General features: G+C 41.5%; 1 protein-coding gene across 7 annotated transcripts in view; it reads left to right on the top strand.

Moving 5' to 3' along the window:
* Positions 1-18,470, top strand: part of LOC109853667 (putative polypeptide N-acetylgalactosaminyltransferase 9) — a 212,713-nt gene that overhangs the window by 87,492 nt on the left and 106,751 nt on the right. For 2 of the 7 annotated variants that reach the window (XM_020425989.1, XM_020425986.1), the window contains exon 1: positions 12,372-12,534. The exons of the other annotated variants lie outside the window; for them this stretch is intronic. The gene's annotated coding sequence lies outside the window, so the exon portion shown is untranslated. Of the gene's footprint in view, positions 1-12,371; positions 12,535-18,470 lie in introns of those variants that run through there. 7 annotated transcript variants of the gene reach the window in all.

Below are 18,470 nucleotides of genomic sequence, written 5' to 3'. Positions count from 1 at the left end.
TCTTTGCGACGATAACCGCGTCACGTTACCAAACGCACAGCAGGATTGTGCAACATAGAAAAACACTGTTAAATAATTTCTGCTGCTTGATTTTTTTGTTCCATTTTCCACTCTCCAAAATTACAAATAGCGCATATTACATATATGCGTGTGCGGTGTTATTAGCCCCTCCTCCTTCAAATTCTGTTCTATAATTTTCGAAATTAAATTGCGATCGCGCGCGAAACGAAAAGTAATCCTGGCTTTTGATGTTCCGCGACGGTTGACATTTTTTTTGGCTCTCGACATCAATGCTTTTTTAATTAACGTTCCAATTAACCGAACTGCAACGCAGCAGCACGTCAACATATTGTTGTGACGTTTTTCGTGGAAAAAAAAATAAATAAATAAATAAAAAATATATATATATATTTTTTTTGCACTTCTTAATTATGAAATTAATTATAACATAGGTTTTAATTATGAAATTTATTAACAACTCTGCGCGTAAAAAAATACGCGCTGTATTTTCTATATATTTTTTTCTTAGCGAATTTTGTAATTTTCTCTCGTTTTTTCTTTTTTTTTAACATTCAAGACTGTCACTCTCAAGAGCTGGAAAACGTTGCTTTGAATGGAGGAATGAAGTCTTGTGTAAAATATCTCCGACATTTGCTGGAAATATCACGGAATGCTCGTTCACGGGAAAGAAAAAATCTCGTCTCGCGGAAAATAGCGCCGTTCTCGGTCACGAGATGATATACGCTCGCGGGAAACGCGGGTGATGTTTCTCAGCGAGGAAGGGAAGTGCGGGTCTTAATTAACTCGCTTCATTGGCGATTTCTACGGACATTCACTTCTTTCCCTCCGACTCATCCCTTGTACCTTCCGCTGTGTCTTATAAATCCTTCTTTATATCCCGGGCATTCTTTACGACCGGTTTTTCCGACCGAAAGTCTGTGCAATGATGAAGACTTCGCGCACGCGTGAGCGCGTAGTCTTGCTTACGATTTAATTTCGATCTTTAAATCTGTTCACTCTCTCGGTAGGGAACAAAAAAGAGATGGCGCGAGACATCACGACGAGTAATGATGTGATAAAAAGTTTTCTTATATATTCTTTTCGCGATGAAGATTTTATTACTATCGAAATTTTGTCGATTGTATGTTTTAATTGTTGCAACCTGTAAATTTGCATTGGCAAATAGCGTGTTATAAAGTTGTTGACACAACGTCCAGTCATAATGTTGACTGTTCATCAGATGGAACTACGTGCAAACGGATCGCTTCAATTTGGTCGAAGCGATTACGCGAGGCGGCAAACTTGCGTAGTTAGTGAATTTCGGAAAATAATATTTGGATAGGAACGTCCTTCCCCGTCCTCCTCACAACGAGACGCGCGTAACCACGTAATATATCATGTAAAGGAAGTTATCGAAATTTACTCGTATGTAATGTTGCTACCGGGTGCCCTCGAGCGCTGCAATTGTGAAAAACCGAATCTACTTTCGAGGCATCGTTACTTGCTCGTTTTCCGACAGCGATATACGTATGTGTCTGTATACACACATGTATACATAACATGTACATAATATACAGTGTGATCATATATTATGTATTACATAACATATAATATAAATTAGCTCGCGCAAATCCTATCAGAGAAGAAGCGTGTGTAAATAATTACAATCGATTCTATCGATCTACACGTTCAAATAAAAACAATAATAGCGTGCGCGTAGCGCGGTGCTAGTATTAAATTTAAAAAAAAAATTTGTTCATTTCGAATCATGTAGCACAATTGTTTATCGTTTTAAAAACGAGCCGAAAATATAAACAAAAATAAAGAAATGTTACTTTTATATTTTATTTATTATAATATAAAAATATATTTTTTTTCTAAATTTAATATAAAAAAACATATATATTATACTCTGTACTTTTCTAAACTTTAACTCTTACATATTTTTAACAATTATGTTATGTAATACATAATTTATGTGACATTATTAAATATATTTAATATAATGTTATATAATAATGTTACATAAAATATGAACATGTGATAAAGTAATAATCGCACGGAGATAATTATTTTTTATTGTTTATGTCTTTTCCTTTTGTTCTCATTATCCGTAACGTCGCGAAGTTTCCTCTCACAGGCTGCACTTAGGCGAATTTCAGGTGTTAAATGCGCCATTTCTCTCTCTCTCTCGCGCGCGCGCGAGACAAGAGATCAGTTTTGAGTAAAGTAGCTCGAGATGAGCGACGATATCCATGAAAATTGTTGCAAGTACGTGTAACGGCTGCGTCGTGTAATGAGAAACTTCGTTGAAATGAGTATCAATTTGCTGCTATTAAATTTCATAAGAGAGCCGGGGATTCCTCATTTACTTCGTTACGTCTTTCAACTCGTTATCGCGAACGCGTACAGTTTTCTGTGATTTATGCGCGGGCGTGATGTCGACTTAATTTCTTACGATGGGCAGAAAGAAACGAGAAAGAGTTACTTTTTTTTTTTAAGTGTGCGCGTAATTGGCATTTGCATCGTTTGAGAGATTTCTGGTTGTTGGATGTGACTGCAAATTTATACAAGCGTAACAACATATTTGCACGTACATTCATATGTGTACGTATGTAGAACAGAAGATAGAATATAATTAAACTTTTTAGGAGTTTTAATTATATCTACGTATATTTTTATATATCTTTAAAGCTGGCTTAGTAACTAACTGTAGCGCTTAAAAAAAGAAAGCTTAATAAATCTCGCACGCTGGTTGTTTTATAAGTTCGCGAAGTTCGCACCATGGCACTTTTTAATGGCAGTTTCGCTCGTTACACTCTCTTTTCAAACTAGCCGAAGTCTCGGAACGCTATTGTGTACCTACCTTTTCGTGTAAGTGTTTGTAATGACCGCGGTTAAGATTGTTGGAGCCTTTTTTCAGACCGAGCGCGCATTCAGACCGGGTCGACGTTCTTTTTTTCTTTCCCTCTCTCCCGCCACACCCAGGTTGACGGGAAGGTTAATTTCGCTTGGCAAAAAAATGTGGTCGGGACAGATTGCAGATTACATCGCCTTTCGTGTACACGTCGATTGCGCGGAGGGTGCGTTTAAAAAGGAGAGAAGAAGTTGCGCGCGAGAGCAGCGAAGCGCGCGCGAAGCGACGAACGACGCGACGACGGGGTTTCTCGCCGGCAAGCCACCAGATGTTGTGCTCGGTGGAAATTCTCGCGCCTGCCTTTCCCGGGGTCCGATTCCGCGCGACATTTTACGAGCCTGTAAATGCTTCTTCTTCTCTCTCTCTCTCTCTCTCTCTGTAGTCGAGTTCGCGCGCGACTCGGTTCGTTCTCGAGAGTGCGTAAGGCGAACCCATTCCCCCGTTTCTACAGAGGGAGTCTGAGAACTTCCATTCTCCCGTAATCCACTTATGGAAATTGACTTGTTGTAATCCCCCGATGTAATCCGAAAAAAAGACACCTCGCTACGGTTTCAAATTAAAATCCGGATCCTGTTTACAGCAGTGATTTAAAATGCGCTTTAAAAAAATCGCAAGAGTAACCACATTTCCGGACTTGTTCTCCGAACGACGCAAGTTTTTTAAACAAGAGACAAGAATCTGGTCTTGATCTTCTGACTGTTGCATGTACGTGCAATTTTAATAAGTAGCAAAAAAAAAAAACAAGCGATTTTAAAGATTAAGACGGGAAACTTTTCGCGAACACGGTAATTTCGCCGGCGCCGCCGCCGCCGTCTGTGTTTATTTCGCGCCGAGTCGCGCGCGACGAAAAGAGAGAAAGAGCGAAAAGGATCGTCTAATGAACACTCTCGCCAGCGCCGGACCCGCATAATCATGGCCATTGATCGCGGCCGACGTGCTCCACCGGTAACGGTGCTCCAGAAAGGATCATGTCCTTGGCATAACGGTGGGAGGGAGAGGGAAGGCGCCGTGAAAAACGACATACCTGTCACAACCCCGCTTACTTTAATCGATGGAGTTAGCCGGCGTGTTACTGGTGACGCGCGTACAAAAGCGGCCTTTCCGGTATGCGACGGCGATCAAGCCGCCTCGATAGAGCTGCCAAACGAAGAGAGGTAAAAAGAAAGAGAAAGAGTGAGAGAGAGAGAGAGAGAGAGAGCGGATGGAACAAAAAGGAAAAAGCGCGGGTCGCGGCAGAAAGGAAGCGATAAAACGTGAGGGCGGCGGTAAAGGAGGACGACGGTGATCGGGTTGGATATAGGCCTTCTTATATAGCACGGGAAAATAGAGTGGAAATAGAGCGCTCCGCGGTTTCCGGGGAAGAAACTTTCGTCGGGCACTTTCTCAGGAAGGTTCCGTACAATACCGAATTTACACTGTCGCGCGAAAAGGTAGAGAGAGAAAGAGAAAGAAAAAGAGAGAGAGAGAGAGAGAGAAGACGTTTCGTTCGTTAGTTTTGACCCGTGGCGTTTACTCAACGTCCGCCCGTGCTCCTTTGTGCCCCGAAGGATTACGCGGAAGGCGTTCTTTATTCCGTCGGACGTACGGGCGCGATGCGGGCTACTCTCTTTCTATCCCCCCGTGGGAGAAGCTGTGCGTAGTTTTTCCCTCACAGACGGTTCGATTTATTTTAACGAGAAACCGATGCGCTCGCGCATGTGTGCGGCAAGAAAACAAACGAGGTTGTTACAACTAAATTGATTTTCTCGGACGAAAAATACAAGCGTGAAAAATACAATAAAATCGATTTCCCTCGCGCGGCTCAGGAAACACCCCGCGTTTTCTTGACTTCACCGCGACCGATTGTATTTTTAATCGCGCTCGACGTGTCGTGTAATAAAATACTTTTAATAACGTACGTAACGGAATAAACAAAAACAAAAAAAAAAAAAAAAACAAAATATAAACCACCGATGTGATCGATAAATCGTTTCTGACATGAAGATATTACTGCGGATTTTAACGCAACGTGCGCGTATTAAATCATCGAGCTTGAGGTTTTTTTTTATCGCGCAATATTTTATGTGTTTACATAAAATTCTGTAATATGTACAAAAAGTGGCAAGTAATAATCTCTCTTAACAACCGCTATATTTTGATTATATTTTCGTCGCTGGATTACTCTGTCCGATCGGCGCAAAAAAAAAAAAAAATAACAAAAAACACTCGGCTCTTCTCCTCTCGTACACGTCGACTCTCCGAGCCATAAGCCGGTCAGTAGTTGACAATCGCAGCAAAAATGCGTCAAATATAACGCCTCGACTTTTCCGATTGTGCTCTATCGCTGTCGAACACAAACTGTCCAGCGGAAAAATATTTTCTCTGTACACATTGACGTGTTTACGTGCCGTGCGTGCATGAGCGAGTGAGATCGAGCGCGTGTATGTATGAATGTGTGTGTTTGCAACGCGATAAACGCGATCTTTGTCGTCTAGAAGGCGACGTGCTGTGTGCACGTAGCGCAAAAACATTTCTCTCCCCGAAAGGTTTGCTCGCGGGCACGTTACGTGCAGATCTCCGGAGTTGCGGGGAGGTTGGCGTTACAAAACGTTTGAGGCTATTAAGCCATCAGCGACGGGATTTTATCCTCGTTTCTACGACCGTCTTCTAGGACAACGACGTCGACGACGACGAAGACGAAGACGAAGACGACATTACCACCGTTCTTCCCGCCGTCGTTCATTGACGTTCTGCTTAGGACTTTAGACGGCCATAACTATCCTCGCTCGTCTTAGCTCTTTCCCTGATACTGTCACAGATGATTTACGACGTCGTCTTTAGCCACATCAAAACTGCTATCAACAGGTAACGCGAAGATATGACAAAATCAACTTATTGATTTTGATAATGTCGTCTTCCACCGTTACGGCAAAGTTAAGAAGCGCATGTGAAAATATACGTAAGATGATGTAAATATTTAAGTTAACATAAACATGTAGAGATAAAGGATACACGTAAGACGTTCCAATGTGACCGGACATTCAAAAAATATAACAAAGTATTTATATAAAGAAATATAAACTTTATAAAAAAATATTTAAAAAATACTTAAAATCTAGAAAATTTAATATTCACATGTCTAATAATTATTTCTTCGATAAACGTTCGGTCATTGGTCCGGTTATTGAGACGGTGTTGTCTTGAAGAGGAAAACTAAAAGTTGTTAAAAAAAAAAAGAATACGGGTAAGTGAACACGGTTTCAAATATCACGAGCTTTATTTTGTTGCAAAAACATATGTCATCGGAAAAATAGATTATAAGAAAAAAACTGATTAGAGAAAACACTGATTTACAGAAGTGTTCGCTTAAAAATCCGCAAACACACGTACGAAAGCTGCTGCACGAGTGTAATTGTTTATGCAGATAAGTCCGGTGCTGATATATCGCGCAGCGTTTTCACCGTTCGCGACCGTGTGGGTTTCTTCGCGTTTTATCCTTTTCCCTGACGATATTATCTGTTATTCAAAGAAGCTCGGAAGGATTTGTGCAGTTGACGGGAGAGACGTTTGAATTTTTGTTCGCGTATAATCCCTGACATTTCTCTTCTTCGTCCTCTTTCACTATTCTTTCCTCGCTGTTCTCTCTCTCTTTCTCTCTCTCTCTCTCTCTCTCTCTCTCTCTCTCTCTCTCTTTCACAGCTTGCATCTATAAACCATGCGAAACCAAGCATTGGCTTGTTCGTCAGTGACACAACGTGTGTCCTTTCTGACGTGCGTAATTATTCATTGCGCGACACCGAGGTTTACTTTTAGAGAGGCACAACTTTTCGTCTTTTTTAAGGACACTCTAATTTCAACATCTATTATTCACATTGCTCTTTTGATGTGATGATAGTTTGCCGATAAAGCTTCAGCGATGCTATAAAAACACAAAAGAGCATCGCCGCCGATGTCGCGAACAATTCGAAGAAGTGTTTCGAGAATTTTTGTGATTTTTGTGTTTACGTCGAATTTTCTATAACGACAATTCTCCTTTTAAAAAAGGAAGATTTCTCTTTTTTTGCAATGATAAAAGAGAGGGAGGCACTTCTATTTTGCGGGGAGTTATTGTCTTACAAAACCGATGCAGCTGCATTTCCCATGACGCCATTGTCCGTTCGAGCGTGGATTATTACTACTGTTTCCTTCAACGAAACCTGTAACAGTCCAGAAGCTCGAGCTTACGGCGGGACGCCGAGTCACGGAAGCGTTGTGTTGAAGATTGCTTGCGAAGATCTTAATGGATGGATTTTCTCTTAGCGCATTTCCGAACGCGTATTTTTCCGAGAATGAGATTCTCGCTTTTTTCTCTGTCTCTTTTTCTCTTTCTCTCTCTCTCTTTCTCTCTTTCCGCGCTGATGGTCAGAGAAAGGAGAAGAGAGAAAATAAGATTATTCGCGTTTGTTATCGATTTTATGCTAACACCGCGGGCTTCAACTCGAATTATGTAGCTTTTCCGGGCAAACGAAAACCGTTGCCGCGGCGAGTTCCCTACCATCATCTCAGCGTTATCGCGAAACCGTTAACAACGACGACGCTCATATATCGTCCGCCGTTACCGTCATCCCGCCTTTATCTCGGCTACAATTATTCATTGTTCGAAACGATCTAGCGGGATTACATTCAAAGTTTCGTTTCACCACGCCCTTCCGTTTTGCGATCTCAGTTGCTGTGTCCCTGGCGACGACGCGGTGTGCATTTTGTGTGTGCATGTCTGTGCGCGTGTCTGTATATATGTGTGCGCGCATGTGTGTTGTGTGCGGATGTGTGTGGCTGGCCACGCATTGTCCACTTGCACTTGTAAGCTACACGAGGAGAAGCGACGCGACGTGCGCGCTCTCGAGAGTGTCGATACCGGCGCAAAGGTGTCATCGCATTTGTCGCACTGCGGAAACTTTCGCGGCCAATCGCGGCGGCCCGTGAGAAATTATCCTGAGATACAAGAGCTGCGGTAGAATCGTGAAACGGAAGTCAATCGTCTCGCGAGATCGGAAACTCGGTAACGAGCCGGCTCTCACGACCGCAGAGACGGTTTTCACTTTTGACGGAAGAATTCTCTTTCGAGAACGCGTATTATTATCAAACTCGTCACGTCAATTTACTTGTCTCTTGAAATGTTTTACGGAAACACATCGTTGAGATTTTGCAATATTCCCGCGCTATCGATTTTCTCGATTTTCGTGTTTTTCCAGTTTAATATTATCTCGCGTACGTAACGATCGCGGCGCGCGCGTGTATGTATAATTAAAACAAAGTAAGACACCGTCTCACCGAGTGTTGGAGTTTAAACATAGGTGATTATAATATTTAGAATATAATGTTTACTTTTTAATGCAAGCTTGAATATAAAATGTTAACACATGTATAAAATGTTAATCTCCATGTTCGCGCAACTCCTGCAGTCAAGCTACGAGACGAGTATTCTGTCTTGGTATTAAATCAAGAGAGGAAGTTTTAAAATACGAATGAGCATACGAAAACATACCAACACACACAGTTCTCAAATAAATTTCTATATATAAAATATATAAATATTCATATATTTATATTTTGTATTTTTACATTTATACATTTATTTTATTTACTTTATTTATTTATTATTACTTTTATACAAGTGTTAACATTTTTGGAAAAGCATCTTCTACACACCTAATACGTATATACAATTATATTTAAATAAATATAATTGTATATATATATTGTATATTTTAATAAGACATACATACGCGATATTTTATATATATGCACTATTATTTATTGTACAAACAATTCGTTTGTTGTCACAGCGTTTCGAATAAACAGAGCATATCGTGTTGCGAGTTACCAGGTGAACAGAAAGAGAGAGAGAGAGAGAGAGAGAGAACTAGTGTTCCTCAGTTCATTCGTATTCTAAGTTGGTTAAATTACTTAGCCGCATATAACAGCTTTCGTGGTTCGGTGACGTTTATCTTGTTATTTAATATTCCACTTTTTTCTCTTTCCTCGTGCAACATTTATTGTTGCACGAAGCGGTCAGCCAAAGGAAACATTTGCACACGTTTTACGGTGCAGTAGTATAGTACAGCGCTAGACATTCGTTTGGTTTATAAAATTCGACGAACAGTTGTTCACGCACTTTGTTTAATTAACGGCGCGTTTGTGTTTCGAGTTTTTTTTTTTTTTTTTTTTTTTTTAAATAAAAGTCTTTAATGGATTATTTTCCCCAAGCGTTTCTTGCTCTCGCGGAGATACAAATCCATTTCCTTAATGAATTTATGTAACGCAACAAGCGTTATAGAATTTGTGACGAAGCACCGGATGTGTTCGATTCTTTTTCGAAACGCTCAAATCCGACATTCGTATCTCGAATCTAATTGAAATCTAATCAGATTTCCGAAAGAATCTTGGATTTCGCGATTGGAAAATCGTGTAAAAATCCACATCGGAATTCTCTCTACACAAAAAAGTGTAACGCTTTGAGAAACACTAGATTTTTCGAAATGAGGAATCTAAACAAAAATCCGAGACGGATTAAAACAAAAGAGAGTAAGACAAAAGAGAGTAAAATAAAATTTCCTTTGATTTCTGTCGCGCGACTCTGTTCGGAAAACTCGAAAATAGATAGAAGGAGAAATGGAAATGGAATTCTTACTTAGAATCTTATGCGAATGCCCTCAAGGTTTGCCCATTAAACCCTACCACCTCAATTCAGAGCTCGACATTCTGCTCAGTTTCCGTCGAGAAAATCCAAATTCAGATCCAATCTAATCTGAATCCGGGCACTTTGTCTGAAAACATCTCGGGTAATTTCCGCGCGGGAATTAACTTATCGCTCTTCGCCGCGGATTGATGAAATTTATCGAGGAAAAATACACAACGTTTACAATCAGCGACGGTAATAGCGCCAAGTAAAAACCGTGTATCTCAGTGCGGGGGCTTTCGTTCAATCTTTCTGATTGCGTACAACTTCAAAATATCAATTTAATCAACGTGATTGAATCTGCAGGCCGCTTGGGCGTCACGCGTGTTGAAGTTTTCGCGAACACACGCGCGCTCTAACCACCACGTCGTCTTCTATCACGATCGCTTTATCCGTGTGTATGTGTGTGTGTGTGTGTGTGTGTGTATCGCTTTATCAGTTACACGCACCGACCGTCATTTGGCGTAATGACGGTCCCGCGCCGATCAAAGTATTCTTTCACTTTATTTTTAACCTCTCCTCCCCCGCAAGAGTTAGTTAAATTACTTAGTCGCACAATGACCGAGTTGCTTGTGCTTTGATGACGTGTCTGCGTAATTTCAGTGCGCGTGTCCCGAGACAATAGGATCGTCGTCTAAACGACCGCGGATATACACAGATGCTACGGTGTATTCACAGGTGCCGACTCTCGCGCGCGCGATAATACACACGTGAAACGCACACGAAGATATTCGTGCACGTCATTAGACCTCGCGTCTAACCTATCCTTATTCCTTTGTGGACACGCAGACAATGCACGCGGAGGCGGAAAAGGATTTCGCGGAAAAAAAAATCGCGCTCGCGATATCTTTCTAGAGCGACCCGCGGGGCCGGAAGTTCGCGTGCGCGCATCCTTTCACGGACGACGCGTTACCGCGCGCGCGAGTAATTCGGAAAAGATTTTGCGGAGAGTGTGTGTTATTAAAAGCAACGAAAATAGACTCGTCACGCTCGCTCTTCGCCCTCCTGGCCTGTACGTTACCCCTCTTGCGATACCACGGCTCGCTATACTGTTCGCGAGGAAATTAAACTTAACGCTGTTAACCCGAAGCGGCTTCAATTTCTCTCTCTTCCCTCCTTCCCGCGGTTCATCGACGGAAGACAAACATTTGGAAAGGCAACAGCGATTAATTGGGAGTTGTGGGAAGGAAGGTGGAGGAGGGAGGAATTCGAAATCACATCTTTGATTATAAATTTATCGCTCTCCCGTGGATATGGAGACATAAGTCAATAGACTCGGCTAATAGACGACGTTTAGGGGAAACATTTGCTTCCGAATCAGGAATATATTGCTCTACAGGAGATCTATGGAGATCTATGGAGATTTACGTTTGTATTGAGAGAGAGAGTGAGAGAGAGAGAGAGAGAGAGAGAGAGAGAGAGCGCACTATACTGCACGAAACATTCTACACGAAATAAAATGTTCATTAGACGTTACATGGAGTTATGGACGTCTACTAGACGTTACGTTCGAAATAAGGTATTCGAATTTTCACTTGCTGAAAAATAAAAGTCTCTTTTGGTCTCTCTCTCTCTCTCTCTCTCTCTCTCTCTCTCTCTTTCTTCCTCTCTCTCTCTAGTCTCGTCTCGAAGCTTCTGCTCTTCTCTCGTTCTCCTCGGTTATCTGCGTTTCCAATTAACGCTTGACGTTAACATTGTGGACGGCGGCTTTTAGACGGCGACGTTCCGTTTTCCTCTCACGATTTGCTCGGCAAATTACTTTTTAAGTACCCCGCGCTGATGTTACCGTTCGCCAATGTCGCTTAATGACTGTTCGATTCGTTAGCATAAAGGATACCGGGAAGAAAACGTAAAGTTTGAGAGACGTTCGAGAGAAGACTCGGTAAAGTATTTCGTGAGACTCCGAGAGATAATACTCTTGCAAAGCACCGGCGGAACATCCCATTTTCCGGAAACTCGCTTTAAAAAAAAATCCTTTTTGTGAAATTTTTGTCGAAATTACAACGAAGATCGTGTCTTTTTCACCGGATGAAAAAGAGTGCAATTACAAGCGTTAGATTTGTTCGATCTCCAGGAATTAGAAATGATTAATTTTTGCGTCTTACTCGTCGGGGGTTTAAATTAATGCGACATGATCTACGCGAAGGAAGAGGAGAAGGGCGAAGGGGAGAGAGGGGTAAACTCTAAAACGGAAAAGAGGCCGTCTTAGCAGTCATAAGCAGACTCCGCTAATCCTCTTAAATGTAAAGAATGGCGTCGTTTTACCCTCGAGACGACGCCGCGCGACGTCTTCAAACGCGCTGACTCGTCGTGGTGATAAAAACCCCCTTCCCTCAAGTTCTCCCGGAGAAAGCAGACGAGTTCTCCTCGATCATTCACGGATCGTTGCTGGCTCACTGATTTCGCCGCGCTAACACACGCTCGCTCTAACACAGCAATTGTTATCTTTGTTTTGTTGCGGTCGATGTGTGTGTGTACAACGGAGAAATAAAATAATCTATATCTGTTGTATATCCTTAAATAGGAGATTTCTTAATCGAGCAGAGCCAGCTTGCACGAGACCCGACCCATGTCGGTCGATGTAAACTGCAATCTAATCAGGACTATATACTGGTATCACCGAAAGCGAGAGCACAAACGCTTTTAGTGAGCGTGGGACGGCCATGATAATGCCGGTGATGTGCTCCCTACGATAACACACGGCGGACATTAGCGCAGTGACTCGTAGCTCGAAGGCACGAACGCGCGCCGTGCGTCTCGGTAATGCTTGCTCGAGAAGAGAATAGATAGATATAAACAGATTTCTCTTCGTCGGTGCGGATTTTTTGTCGTTTGTGGTACAAGGTCGTCCGGTCGGGGAGAGGCCAATTCACTCTCCGCGTGAACCGCGAGGCCAAGTTCGTCAATGTTAAGCCACAAGGTGAGATCGATATATGTGTTTTGTTATCTTGTGTGCACAATAAATGATCGTTGCCTACTTAAAATGATAATGTATCCACGTTACGTTGTGTAATTACGATCGACGTGCGCGCGTGCACCTTCCAAGAGCAACACATTCGGTTCCGTGTTTTATAGGCAAATTTGCTCTTCTCCATTTCCGCGTTTTAATGCGACACTGTGAAAATTAAATTGCACATTAATGTTCGAATATTCGGAATTATTTTTTTCTCTCTTCCTGAATATATTTACACAACACGTCGCGAATTGCGATCGTCAACAGGACATTGTTTGAACAGGGCGCACGCTTGTGTGATTATTATATCGAGTGGTTTTCCAGATATATTCTAGTTATTTCATATTTTATTGCACGGTCACGCGCGAACGACGAGGAAAATTGCGACCATGATAGAACGATTACATATTAATGGCATATAAATTACAAAATGACATTTGTTTCCTGTAATTGCCACTCGTAATGCGCATTTTGCTCTTGGCACTAATTGCATGTAGAATTAGATAACAGCTGGAATGTGATTATTTAAAAGCGCACGTACAAAAACACACATTATTCACATGTCAAAGAGATGCAAATAGCGTGAATTAAAAAATTATAAAAACGAGTGAAATTGTACGTGTAAAATTGTGTTTTTTAACTGTAAAATAATTTCGCAAGAGAGAGAATCGGAGAATAATGACTTAAATTTGAAGAATGCTAATTTTGCAAGAGAAACATTAAAAACAAAAATTATATAAAATCAAATATAGAAAAAAAACATAAATACGAAAAATAAATAAATAAATATAGAATTAAATTATACATTTTGTAGAATTCGTGTGCGTGAGGAATAATAAAAGGTACACAAATTGGCGACAATATGAACGAGCGCAGCGATAATTATGAATTATGCGTAAAGCAATCCGTCGTGTTTTACTCGGTTTACATTTCGGCGATGGAAAGTCAAACAAAACATAAAAAGTGATATCCGAGAGCACCGGGAGAGACCGCGCGACGGCTTCGGGGACGCGCGCGCGCGCGCGAGAGAAGACATTCCGCCGACTTTTGCCGCGTAATCCCACCGTTATTCATAGCCGCGGCATTATCCGAGTTCCTAAGTAGGATTACGGGAAAGGGTGCTAACCCAACCTCCATCTCCCCGCGAAATCGCAGAAAAAGAAATTTCCGAGGAAAACTTCTTAACTGCGCCCTGTGGCGGTGTGCAAGCGTCGTCTTCTTGTACGTTCGCTTGTATGCTCTCTCTTTTCCCCGCGGCTCGCGCGTAACAGTGGGAGAAGATATCCGAGAAACGTCACGGTGCATTATATCCGCCGGGAATCGCTTGCGCTCTCCCTCTCTCTCTCTCTCTCTTCCTCTTTCCCTCTCTCACTTTATCTTTCTCTCTCTCTCACGTCCCGCTGCGCGCTGCCGGGCCATCTCATCAGCGTGGCGGAAATGAAAGGATCGCGTGGGCGAACTCGCGTTGTTGCACGCGGATAGAGAGAACCGCGGGCGAGAGATGCGACAAGCGCGCGACTCGCAATCTCGCTTGGCGAAGAGATCAGAAGAATTAGCTTGCGACCTCGAATGGAGATGTAGTCGAGTAACTTTGCCGCGGGTGAGAGAAAGAGAGAAAGACACAGATGAGCAAACTTTTTGAGAAAGAGAGAGGGAGAGAAAAAGAGATGTAACCGCACGCGGCGCGCTCTTTTGTGTTTTGCAATATATACGTTTTCATCGCCGCACGCGTCTCGTAATTGCGTCTCGGTTTTTATTGTAGCGGGTCGTGTGCTCTCTCTCTCTCTTTTCGCGATCGCGCGCGATTATTATCCCGCTACACGCCATCTCGGCGAACGGATGTACGTAGTACATCGACCGCTGCGTTGAATTAAAATTACAAGAATTCAATCGTTATTTAACTTCGCCGCGAGCGAAAAGTTACATTGTCACAAAGTTACATCATCATTTTGACGGGACGGAAAAGAATTAATTACATATGACAATGCGCGATTTATACTCGACATGACGTGTAAGATGAGGAGGTAAGTGTTCCAATGACCGGACAAGTATCGTTGACCGGACAATCATTGAAGAAATAATTGTTAGCAAAGAAACAAGTTTGAAAGACGAGTAATTTATTAAAGAAATAAAAACAAAGATTTTTACTGAAGATATAAAATAATTGTACAATTATTTATATACATAAAGAGTTTAGGAACTACTTTTTCACAGTAAATTATTCTAAAAAATACTTAAAAAATCGTAAAGTTTAATTTTTAATAGTTAGTTCTCCAGCAAAAACACATTGACCATTGGTGGTCACACACGTCAACAGTTATTGGAATATTTACTTTACGCTCGTAAGACCGCTAATCGTTCAACTAGCGGATTGTTCGTCAAAAGCGCGCGGGACACGCATCGCGCGTAACGCGATGGGAAATATTTTGCGGTTGCTACACGACGTGAAGGACGTATGACGTGGCGCTTCGAAACTCACCTGTCGCAACAACTTGACGTATTGTTTGTCACGCGTGCGGCGAGCCGTTGACGTTAACGCGTTACAATTAATGCGGGAGTAATTAGAACGGTTTGTCGAACGCGAATGTCACTTTGCGGTCGTATTTCACGATGAAAAGTGCTTGCTCGCGAGCGAGACGTCGTAAACGTCCGTTCGCTAGCGCGGCGTACTAATAAACATAATGTGCCATTAACACTCGAAGCGCCAGTCGACGCGAGTCATTTGTCGCGATAAAACGCGTTGTATCACTTACAAGACGCGCTTGAGCGATCGCTTCTGTAATTTGTGCTCAACCCGCGATTGATTAACTTTATAAGTCGCGTAACACGAAATGTCTTATCGATTGTACGCGCGCGCGCGCGCTTGCATTGTAAAACTTGAAGGTGTTTACGTAGAAAAAAAAAATTTCTGTTCACGATCCCTGTTGATAACCGGAAAGGTAATGTGCCGTTCGGACAGAAACATATTGCTAATTAGTTGTTTTCGTGACGATCTTCGTAGCGATATCTTGGTCGAACAGTGAGAAGCAATTGCTAACGACGGAAACAAAGATATGTTCACTTCAAGTCTACTGAACGTTATTTGATATCATAGTGACCAAATGATCAATGATAAATAGCGAACACGAAATGACAGAGCACAAAAATCGTAAAATAATAATTTCATGTTGTTTTGTTTAATTTTCATCTTTCGTACATTTTTACCGCAAACATTCAATTATTTTGAAGAAAAACGTGAACACAAAAAATCATCTTTACCAAGCGCGTACGATTCTAATGTATATTTCGTATTTATAGAGTTATTTATAATAATGTGTTTTCTTCTCTCTCTCTCTTTCCTTTTTCCTTTAATATGCAACGTAAGAGTCAAATGGAAAAGTCTGCTTCATTATTTGCCTCTTTTACAAGGCAGATGCGTGGTGTGTCTCGTAAGTATTTATTGATATTAAATGACGTTCTGTGTTGACACGGGAAAACACAGCTGTTTCCACGCCGCAATAATATCGCAATAACACTCGGATACGGGTTGTTCTTTGTATTAAGATGCCGTCGCGGACGCGAGCTCGCGCAAAGTCGTGAACGGCTTGCAAGAAGGTCGCGATCTAGATCTTGACTTTTGCTAAACCAGTTTGCGAGGCCACGGAGTCGCTTGCTGCAAACACGCTCGAGGCTACTGACCCTTCGCTGCTCACGAACGCGCCACGAGACGTGGGGTGTTATCCCACACACGTATACTTACTCCTAAAAGAGATAATAAAGTTTCAACTTTCTAGACGACCAAAGCAGTTTTTCCGCGCAGCGTCCACGCGCGCGCGCGCGCGTCCAAGTTTCTTTATTAAAAACACAAAATCAGAAAACAAATCACGCAGTAAAAAAATTACTATCATGTAGGTGTAAAATAATAATGCGAAAAAAGACTTTACATAAGTAACAAGTAATTCACTTAATTAAATTGTGTTAATTAATTAAAGTGAATTACTTAAATAAATAAAATTAAAAAATATATTATCTCATTGAATACATTTTCTCGCACGGAAATTTTATTTCGAGTTAATGTCGGTGGATCATTAACATTTATTTTAATAATTTAACGATAAAGTAATTTTAATTTAATAATAAATCTTTTAGGCACGGTAAAGGAAGTGACGTCACGTGTTGGTTTTCCTCTTCTCTCTGTCACGTGAATTTACTTTAGTCACGTTTTTTAAAGACACGTGTTGTTTTTCCACTTCTCCCTCTCTCTATTTTTTGACTTTTTTATTCACTCTCTAAAAGTTCCTAAAGTTTTGTTTTCTCGCTTGCATTAATTAAATGTGTTATTCTCGCGCGGATGTCTGACATATTCGATAGATACATCGCGCAAGACTGTTATCAGACTGTTTACCACGCATGCGCGAATTCGGCTGCATCGTGAAACGTTCTAAATGGAGGCCCTCACGCGTGGGGACATGTTGTTAGATTAAGTAATGCGTGTCGTTGCTACACGGCCCGATATTGACTGAATTGACAGTCTTCCGCTTGACCGTCGCTCGAGCGAGAGGCTCGGAAAATGAGTGTGTTACAATAACGCGCTCGATAACGGAGATGTCATCTGTGCACAAGAACGAGAGATCTGACGTTTTAGAAAACGATTTTTTTTTTTTTTTAGAAAACAAAATTTCAAAACACACGATCCGTTACTCGAGTGGACGTTCTTGTTGATTGAAACGGACGGATTTTCTCATAATTATACCGAGTATAATCAGCTAGTTTATTGATAGTACGTCTGCATTAATATGCTGCCAATTCTGTCCACATTCTGATTGATATTATATAGCGTTCTGATTGATATTATTGTGCGTGCATATCGAAATTAATTTGACATCGCGTAATAATTAGCAGCAGTTCGCCATCATCGGGTTGCGGTACGAAGATCACATATTCCACCTGAAATATACAATTTTCTTTATTGTTCTATTTTACACATACGTATTCGGAACAATGTAATTATAAAAATGTAATACAATGTGTGGATATTTAATATAATTATAAAAATTTCGATATATTTTTTGTCTTTTAAAATCGTTCGTTAAAAATTTTTTGTTCGATATTTCCATCGACTTGAAAATCGCGGATTTGGAGTTTCTGCGAAAACATTTAAACCTCAATCGGGAGTAAATCAAAGTATAAATTTTATTTAGGAATAATTTCGTTAAGCTGTGGATGTTCCTGTGTGTGTGTTTCCATAGAGGAAGAGAGATAGAGAGAGAGAGAGAGAGAACGGCATGAGATTAAGAGGCATTTTGACGTCGTGTTTCTCATCCTTCTTACCTCGAGCAAGAGATACGCTTATCCTTCGCTGCGGGATGAGGGTCACGAGGTTGGGTCAATCTTTCTTGCCTTCGCTTACTTCGTATTCGTCCTTTTCCTTTTCCGTTCTCTCTCACGGTGTATTTCTCGTTCCCTCTACACTCTATCGCCTATCAAAACGACGTACGTTCCAAGTAGTTAAAAAAGTTTTGCTCTCAATCCCACGATCGGTTTTCGCTATCGTGCGAATGCCGAAGAATGCGTGAGGAGAAAGAATCGGCGAAGAGAACACCGGCGGGTAGAGAGATGGACGGGCGGCGTGGAAGAGTACAGTATGCGGGAATCGAGAATGTGAACTCCGAGCGCAAACACGACGATTGTATTACATCGAACGTTCCGTTTCAACGGAGCCAGACATGCATACGAAACTTTTTTAACTTTATACGGCGCACGTTCTTTTGCGACCGTGGATCTCGTTTCCATGAAATTTTACCGAGGTCAACGGGAGGTTCTCGAGAATAATCGCGATAAAAAAAAAAAAAAAAAAAAAAAAAAGATATCCAATAAATAACCGTCGCGGTAGTGTGTTCTTAAGACACGTCACGACGTGCGGT

Source organism: Pseudomyrmex gracilis, unplaced genomic scaffold (genome assembly GCF_002006095.1).
Source record: "Pseudomyrmex gracilis isolate BER0280 unplaced genomic scaffold, ASM200609v1 scaffold_52, whole genome shotgun sequence".
Taxonomy (NCBI): domain Eukaryota; kingdom Metazoa; phylum Arthropoda; class Insecta; order Hymenoptera; family Formicidae; genus Pseudomyrmex; species Pseudomyrmex gracilis.
The sequence above is the reverse complement of the archived record's forward strand: the minus strand, read 5'-3'. Positions and strand labels throughout refer to the sequence as shown.